This window comes from Miscanthus floridulus, chromosome 4 (genome assembly GCF_019320115.1).
Source record: "Miscanthus floridulus cultivar M001 chromosome 4, ASM1932011v1, whole genome shotgun sequence".
NCBI lineage: Eukaryota > Viridiplantae > Streptophyta > Magnoliopsida > Poales > Poaceae > Miscanthus > Miscanthus floridulus.
The window spans coordinates 111,063,738-111,072,442 of NC_089583.1; the positions used below are offsets into that span (position 1 = coordinate 111,063,738).

At 43.7% G+C, this 8,705-nt stretch overlaps 1 pseudogene; it reads right to left on the bottom strand.

Annotated features, from left to right (window-relative positions):
* Positions 1–1,971: 1,971 nt before the first annotated feature.
* Positions 1,972–6,750, bottom strand: LOC136549078 (putative zinc finger CCCH domain-containing protein 51; annotated as a pseudogene).
* Positions 6,751–8,705: the final 1,955 nt, after the last annotated feature.

Here is an 8,705-nt window from a genome sequence, read left to right on the forward strand (position 1 = left end):
ACAAAAAATGGCATTGCTGTTCAAGAGAAAAAATGGCATTGCTGTTCGCGAGAGAAAAAAAAGGGCATTGCTGAGTCTCCTCCGACAGAATTTCTAAGTCACAGACCAGAGCGCTTAGCACTTGCGATCCTATGACGTGCCCACCAGATCAATAAAGCATCCATGGAGTCGATAGTTGATCAGATCAGATGCCACAGGAAAACTCCTAGGACATGGGGACTCCTGTCTGGGGACTTCTCACTTCTTACTTCTATGAAATTATTTATTTCCTTCAATTGTGCATAACAAAGCTATGTATCTGGAAAAACCAAAATATCTTATATTTGGAATAGTAGTAGTATATACGATCGAAATCTATTAGTTGATCAGATCATATAGCACAGCAGACGACAAACAGATCATAGAAGAGCCTTCTGCCAGAAAATGTACCAAGCAGGGGAAACACAAGGGTCAAAATATGGTGCACGCTTCATCACATAGTACAATTTTAAAAGAAACACATGGTTAAAATGAGTCGGTTACTTGGTAAATTTTTGCTTCACCGTCGGTCACCTACAGCAGCAGGTGACACAATGTAGCTTCGTCCCTGGTTTCAAGCAAGTGTTGGTGTTAAATTGTAAAGTGAATTGATCATATTCTCCATTGGTTTAAGCTTTTACTACAACGTAGCTTGGCCTCTAGTTCTAAGTGAGTGTCGGTGTTAAATATAAAGTGCCCATGGCCAATTAGTTTCATTTTTTTGGGTTGCAACTTAACAGGGTATCAGGGCCAGAGGTTTCAAGCTTGAATCAGTGATTGACTAAAATAATTGCAAGTGACTCCTACATGTGAGAGGAGTATTGAAATATAAATTGACTTGCCCATCTTACCCATTAAACTAAACTCTTTGTTGCATTGTATGCAACTCAATAGTTTGGAACACACTTTTTCTAAGAGAAAATGCGAGGCCTCAGATGTACTTTTATGGCTAGGATGGGCTTGAATTTGGTTCCAAACATCCCCAATTTCAGTGATTTTACCAAACAAGGCCTACCAATCAATCTGTTTTTAGCGGAAATTCTCTTAAAGTCATCAGGTGTAGCTTACTTGACCATAGGGACACGTGGTGGCCAAATTTACATCTATTTGTTCCACTACACTTCTTAATTAAAAAGAAGAAGGTACCATGCCTAAAAAGGTATTTTGAATGGCTTCGTTGTTTTATTCCGTAGCAGAATTTCGATTGTTACTCAAAGATTTGCTCAACTCCTCTTACTTGTTCGTAATTTTGCAATATATCGCAAGCAATTATTGGTTAGGCTCATTTGGTAAACCAGACAAAAATAAACTAAGAGCATCAAGACAGTATGTTGACTACAAGCCATCTACTATTATAACGGTATAAAACTTCCAAATTCATTGGCTTTTCAAAAGACTAGGTTGGCCAACTTTATCAGCCGAACATGAAACTCTAATGATGGAGTTTTTTTTTTATAGAAAAAAGTTTTGCCTCAAAGGAGAAATAGTGCAGTAGTATTGTGCGGCGCATGTTGAAGACTTCCAAACGGCCTTTGCCGATAGTTGCTTACATGTGTTATTTTAGCTTCGTTGTCTTCTATTGTTTCTTGTCGATGTTCCACCCTTTCGGGTTGTCGTTGCTTTGTTGTATTGCTCAATCTAAATTCTATTTCCCTTTAATATAATCAATAGCTCTTCTGTCTGATTCTTTAAAAAGAGAGAGAGAGAGAGAGAAGAGAGGAGAAACTAACGGAGAATTGAGAGGAGAAACTAACGGAGAATTATGAGGAGCAAAACTATATATGGTCCCACTAAGCTCAGCTGCACAGCCTATCGCAGATTCATTGAACTATGTGTTTAAGCAGGAAGCAAACCATCCGTGGAAGATCCTACGATTCGAGATTCAACAAGCCAGAGATCCAACACATAGATAAACAGTAATATCACTCTTTTCTCGAAATGAGACCTACAGTGTGCAAATATGTCTCTGCTTTAAAATGAGCTGTAAAATGATATTTTCTATATGAACCTATTTCAACTATGCTTCCCGTCCTGTCCTTCTGGCTTTTGTGTACTGCACACAGTGCAATGACCTGCACACGTTTGATCCAACGGCAATGTACAATCTGTTGGCGAGTTTGTTCTACTGCTCGTAGCACGAAGCTTCCTCTAGTCAACAGCAAGGTCATCCTGAAGTCCAGAATCATTACTGCGAGATAGTTTGCAAAGTTCAGAGCCAGATTAATTAGGAGGGTGATACAACAAGACAAATAGAAAAGATGTATAACAGTTCAGTAGCATCCGAAATCCTCCAAATCTAAAATTACCACCAGATCAATAAACCATCCTAGAAGTCAGATACTAGAAAATAGCTGAATCAACTAATATATACAGGAAACTTACATATCTTGATCTGCTGATGCCTTGTTTGAACAATTTAATAGATCTGACGATTCTACTGCATTGTCACCTAGGATATTTACAGAATCCAGTAATGTTCAAAGAGCAGGAAAATGTAAGGACAAATACTTAACCCCCCCCCCCCCCCCCCCCCCCCTCCAAAAGAAAATGGTGAAATTCCACATGAATACCTTCTGAAGCCATTCCGTGAGCAACAGTGCTGCTGCTCTTATCAGCACTAATCACTTTATCACACTCATTATTCAGCTTCTCTGGATATGGTTCGAGTTCGCTTGATGATTTTTCGCCTGATGATATGAGGGGGGCGTTTAGTTCCCACCAAAATCTAAACTTTGGCACTATGCAAAAAGAAGATTCTCCGTCACATCAAACTTGCGGTACATGCATGGAGTACTAAATATTGACGAAATTAAAAACTAATTGCACAGTTTGGTTGTACTTTGCAAGACGAACTTTTGAGCCTAATTAGTCAACGATTAAACAATTATTACCAAATACAAACGAAACATTATAGTGAACTACAGTAATTCCGGTGGCGTCAACTTTGGCAACTAAACAAGGGCGAGAACAAAAATGGCTTACAGAAAATTACTTCATCGCAGATTTAGTTTATTAAATGCAGGTCGAGTGAGATAACAGGAAGCGGAGTATCTGGTCAGTACTCACCAATGTGATGCTCATAACTGACACTGACATCTGACACCTTGTCACTTTCTTCCTGACCTGACACCCTGTAATTTCAACACGATGGAAACAGAATGTGCATTTATGATTCGAAAATACAAATAGAATGCCTTTATTCCTGGACGTGTAAATAAAAGAGAGAACTTAATTGAACAAAGGTAATAAAAAAGAAGTGCATAGACAACCATAAGAAAGTTAGTAAACTTGCCATACAAAGATCAGTAACTTAATTAAAGGAAGTTACCCACAATAAACAATACAAACAAAACAAGCAAACCTTAGCAATACAAAGATTCAGAAAGTAACTTATCAAGAACAAGACAGGCTTGCAAAATTTACAATAGCCGGTATAGTTAGATAATAGATGTATAGACACAAATGCAGATCAATATCCTGATGTGCGGCACCTGTCAGGAAAATACAAGATTACGGGCAGCAAAGCATGGAAATCAAGCTCTGAATCACGCATGATTGCTACAGGAAAACAAGTTCAGTGTCATAGAGGAAGGGGCCTTGATCTTCGTTACGCTTTTTACTAATTGATGAAAACCCGCCAATGAAGCAAAAATTAAATAGTCTTTAGCCAGTAACTTATTTGCAAAACTCGAAGGAAAACAGTTACTTTTTAGGAAAAATGAAGACAGCCATAAAATATTCTAGGCCTGAATGAGCAAACACACATGAGATATTGTTTTAATGATAATGCTAGTAGTTTGTGTGGTAGTACAAAATGGAAGAGCATGTAACAGAAAACAAACAAGCATTAGATACTTACTTCCATTCAAGTTTTTCCATGGAGGAAAAGATATGAACTAGTGCTCCAAGTATCAAGTGACAGTTACTTCTGGTTTCTGATAATAGCAGTTCTACAGTCTCAGGATACAGAAAGCTCACCCAACCTCTCGTGGCCCCTAGGATTTTCAGAAAAGTGACAGGCCCAAACTTCCTGACAGAAATATCATGATAATATTAGTTACAAGTTCATAACAATATAGCAGAAATATCATGATAAAGTCATATGGCAATACCTGAAGTAGCTCCAAACACGAGAGAATTCCTTATTTGACATTGAGAAAATGAGTCATTTTTTTCTTGGCCTTGAAATTTTCTTCGTTCCCTATTTGACACTCACTTCATATTTATCCCTAATTGGACACTACCGTCAAATATGTTAGCTAACGGTGTTAACTGGCTGTTAAAAAGATATTTTTGCCCCTAGAAAAAAAGCGGCGAAGCAAATTTGAGAGGAAAAAAAAACATGCGCCTTTTTTTTGCAGCTGGGCGCATGCATCAGAGGCGGGCGCAGGTTTTTTTTCCTCTCAAATTTGCTTCGCCGCTTTTTTTCTAGGGGCAAAAACGTCTTCTTAACAGCCAGTTAACACCGTTAGCTAACGGATTTGACGGTAGTGTCAAATTAGGGATGAAAGTTGAAGTGAGTGTCAAATAGGGAACGAAGAAAATTTCAGGGCCAAAAAAGGAACGACTCATTTTTTTAGTGTCAAATAAAAAATTCTCTCAAATTGTAACTCTATGCCTTGGATTTGGAGCAAGCACCAATTTTGAATCAGCAGCCGAGCCACTTGACTCAAGAGCATCTTCCCCAGGGCTGCACATTGTTGTCCATCGCTAAAGTTGAAACAACAGTAATCACAGTGAAACACTAATTAAAACATGAAACATTTTGTGTTTGCAAATTAAGACTAAAGATGTTATGCAGCAGCAACAACAACAAAGCTTTTAAGTCCAAAATAAGTTGGAGTTGGCTAGAGTTGAAACCCATCAGAAACAAAGGTTCAGGCACGTGAATAGTTATTTTCCAAGCACTCCTATCTAAGGCTAAGTCTTTGGGTATATTCCATTCTTTCAAGTCACCTTTTATTGCCTCTATCCAAGTCAACTTCGGTCTTCCTCTACCTCTCTTCACGTTACTATCCTGGCTTAGCACCGGTGTCTCTAGAGGTCTCCGTTGGATATATCCAAACCATCTCAACCGGTGTTGGACAAGCTTTTCTTCAATCGGTGCTACCCCTAATCTATCACGTATATCATCGTTCCGAACTCGATCTCTTCTTGTATGACCGCAAATCCAACACAACATATGTATTTCCGCGACACTTATCTGTTGAACATGTTGTCTTTTCGTAGGCCAATATTCTGCACCATACAACATAGTAGGTCTAATCGTCGTCCTATAAAACTTGCCTTTTAGCTTGTGTGATGCCCTTTTGTCACATAGGACGTCAGATGTGTGACGCCACTTCATCTACCCTGCTTTGATTCTATGGCTAACATCTTCATCAATATCCCCATCTCTCTGTAGCATTGATTCTAAATATCGAAAGGTATCCTTCCTAGGCAATACTTGACCTTCCAAACTAATATCTTCCTCCTCCCGAGTAGTAGTGACGAAGTCACATCTCATACTCAGTAAAGATGTTATGCAACATGACAAATAAATATTGAAAGGAAAATAGCAGAGACGCATAAGATGAGATGAAACCTCTCAATCACTTTTATAGTATCAAGCCTCATGAGCAGACATACGAGGCTGTAACTACCCTTTTCCCCAAGCTGCTGCACCTTTAGTTTGAAGTCCGTGACAAACAGAGACTTCCCATACTTTGCAAAGTATATCATTGGCAGATGCTCAATTGGGACTACTGATGGTCGCTGTGAAATAAGGAGCTGACTGATCTCTTCTCCCAACAAGGGTAATGTCTCAAGGGAGTGATTTGGCAACTCGTACTTCAGCCCAGCAAGATAAGACCAGTGACAATACTGACACTTACGATTTTTACAACCACCATTGAAGTGATTATAACAACGCTGGGACCTTCTGGATGAATCTCCAGCAACACTCTGCGAAGCATTTCGATCAGCGCTCTGTAGAGCATTGGAATGAACATTGGGGGGGAATGGCGGCTGAATCTCATTAAAATTTGCACTTGGACGAATCTGCGGCGGCAGTTGTCCAATTTGACCAATTGGAAGCAATGGAGGCTGAATTCCATCAATACTGCAGCTTGGATAAAACAGAAGCTGACCACGGTGCACTGTTTCAATTGGACTGAACGGGAAGAATGGTGGCTGTATTCTGTTAAAACTGAATCTAGGGTCAAACTGAGGTTGTCCATGGGGCAAAGGGACTTGAGCCTGATTTCCAAGAAAGCTGCTGCTTGGATGCAACTGAGGCTGAGGGAACTGTAAGCCATGACCATGTCCCCATGAAGGTGGCTTCTGCAGGGGTAACTGCTGGAATTGTGGTCGGTGAGCTTCAAGGTAAGTCATCACCTCACGGAACAGGGAGCGCACTTGCTGAATGGAGCCGGATGAATACCGTACAATCTCTGCAGGCGATTTGTTACTGACAATGTAGTCAACAAACCTTTGGGCGTTTCGTGCATCAATCTGCAGGGTCTTATTCTGCAACAACTTCCTATATTCATCCATATCAATTTATTGTCTCGGTGGGTGGGCTTCAAGGTAATTCATCACCTCACAGAACAGGGGGCGCAATTGCTGAATGGAGACAGATGAATACTGTCTGATCTCTGCAGGCAATCTGTGACTGACGATGTAGTCAACGAACCTTTGGGCGTTCGGTAACGCCTTATTTAGCAACAACTTCCTACATTCATCTATCTCCATTTCTTGTCTCCTTCTGCAATAACAAGATGTTGGAACAAGAGTTAAATGCATAGGTGGTCAATCAACTTGCGCTCTAGTTTCACTTAGATCCATCAACTCTGAAAGTGGTTTTTAGGTCCATAATCTTTGTTAGTGGCGTATTCCTGGCCCATATCCTTCAATTTTTTAACTGTGGCACTTTGGACGCCGCACACACGCATGCATGTGCATGCATGGGCATCTTCTGGCAGGAGTCCCGCGGCGCCCGCAGCGCCGTGTGCTCGGCTGGGGCGACGGCCACTGCCGCGACGACACGTAGGTCCACGGCGGCGGCGCCTGCGTGATCGGCGTGGCCCTGCGGGAAGTAGTAGACGGCGGCGCCGACGGGCGGCACGGCGCACAGGGAGCCCGCGCACGCCTGCCACAGCTGCGCAGACAGCAGCGGGCGCGAAGCAAGGCATTAGGCGGCAGCAAGCAGCATGGCGTGGTCGGAGACGGGCGCCGCGCTGTTCGCGGCGGTGCTGGGGCGGCGCCGTGGCCAGATGTCGTCCAGGCTGCCGTTCGGCATGGAGCTCGACGCCATGGAGCCCGCCCTCCCCGCACGGCTGCTCGACACCATGGAGCTCCGGTTGCGGCCGCTGGACGCCGTGGAGGTCCGGTCGCGGCCTCGACGCCTGCCCTCCCCGCGCAGCTGCGCGACGCCATGGAGCTCCGGCTGCCTCCCCGTGCGCTGCCGCTCGACGCCGTGGAGGTCCGGCCACGGCCGCTCCACGCCCGGCTCGAGCGTCTTCCCGCGCCGACCCGCCTCGACGCCATGGAGGTTCAGCCGTGGCCCTCCTCCCCGTGTCGGCTCGCCCTCCTCACGCTGGCCCGCCTCGATGCCCAGCTCGCTCGTCTCCCTTCTCTACGCACGCCTCCACACGGATGCTCGGGGTGCAGAGGCGGCGAGCTCTGCCGGGATCTCGCCGGTGAGCTAGTTGTGCTGCAGCCTCAAGCTCACCAGCAGCTCGCCCGCGCCCACAGCGGCGGCGACGGCACCTCTTCACATGGGAACGGCGCTGCGGAACCGGCGTGAGGCTATCCGCACTCGTCCACCTCTATTTCCATCTCTAAAAAGGAATATTCTATCCTAGTCATCGAGATTCTCTACTCTATACCTATTTCTCCCGCACCCGTGTTATCTCTATCCCATACTCTATACCCACTATTCCATATTTTATTCCCCTCCCTCCCCCTTTCTCTCTCTCACCAACTCTCTCTCTCGCTACAGTGTTTTAGCGTGCCACCGGCCGCCGGAAGTAGCGTTTCTCTGTTCGGCCGGTAGGGTACCGGCTGCTTTACAGGCCTGCGGTGCGGGCACGCAGAACGGTACCGCGTGCTGCAGGCCGACTTCCAGATGCGCGGTGCGGTTAGTCTGAGCGAAGTCGGTCGGCAGCTTTATGGTTTCTATTTATTCATTCAGTTATCAGTTAGAACACAGTAACGAACAGCCTTCCCCAACCAACAGAACAGGGATGGACTTTTGCTTGACTTCAATCTTCACTCTTCAGGTCTGTGCGGCAAGACATTTGATGCATTTTTTGTTTTTTATAGATAGATACAAAAATGAATCCATTACCATTTCTGCAAAGGCACCGTTGTTTTATTTTTCTTTTCCTTTATTTCCTTGCTTTTCCACTTTCTTTTCTTTTTATAACAAGCTTGTCATTGTTATAAAAGTCTAATTGTCAATCTTAGGGATTGTTTGTACCTAGTAACTTGTTTAGCTAGCATGAGCTTGCACCCCTCCAAGTTGTTTAGCTGTTGTTATTGCGTGGCGTCTTCGTAAACCTAAAATCTTATGCTTTTAATGAAATGACATATAGTTCTTCGGTGACAAACAACATGTTTGATTTAGAGAGCGATCCCATGCGAAATCACTTGATGCACAACAAGGTTGTCTGGTAGTTTCATGAGGAATGACTCCGTCCGATGGT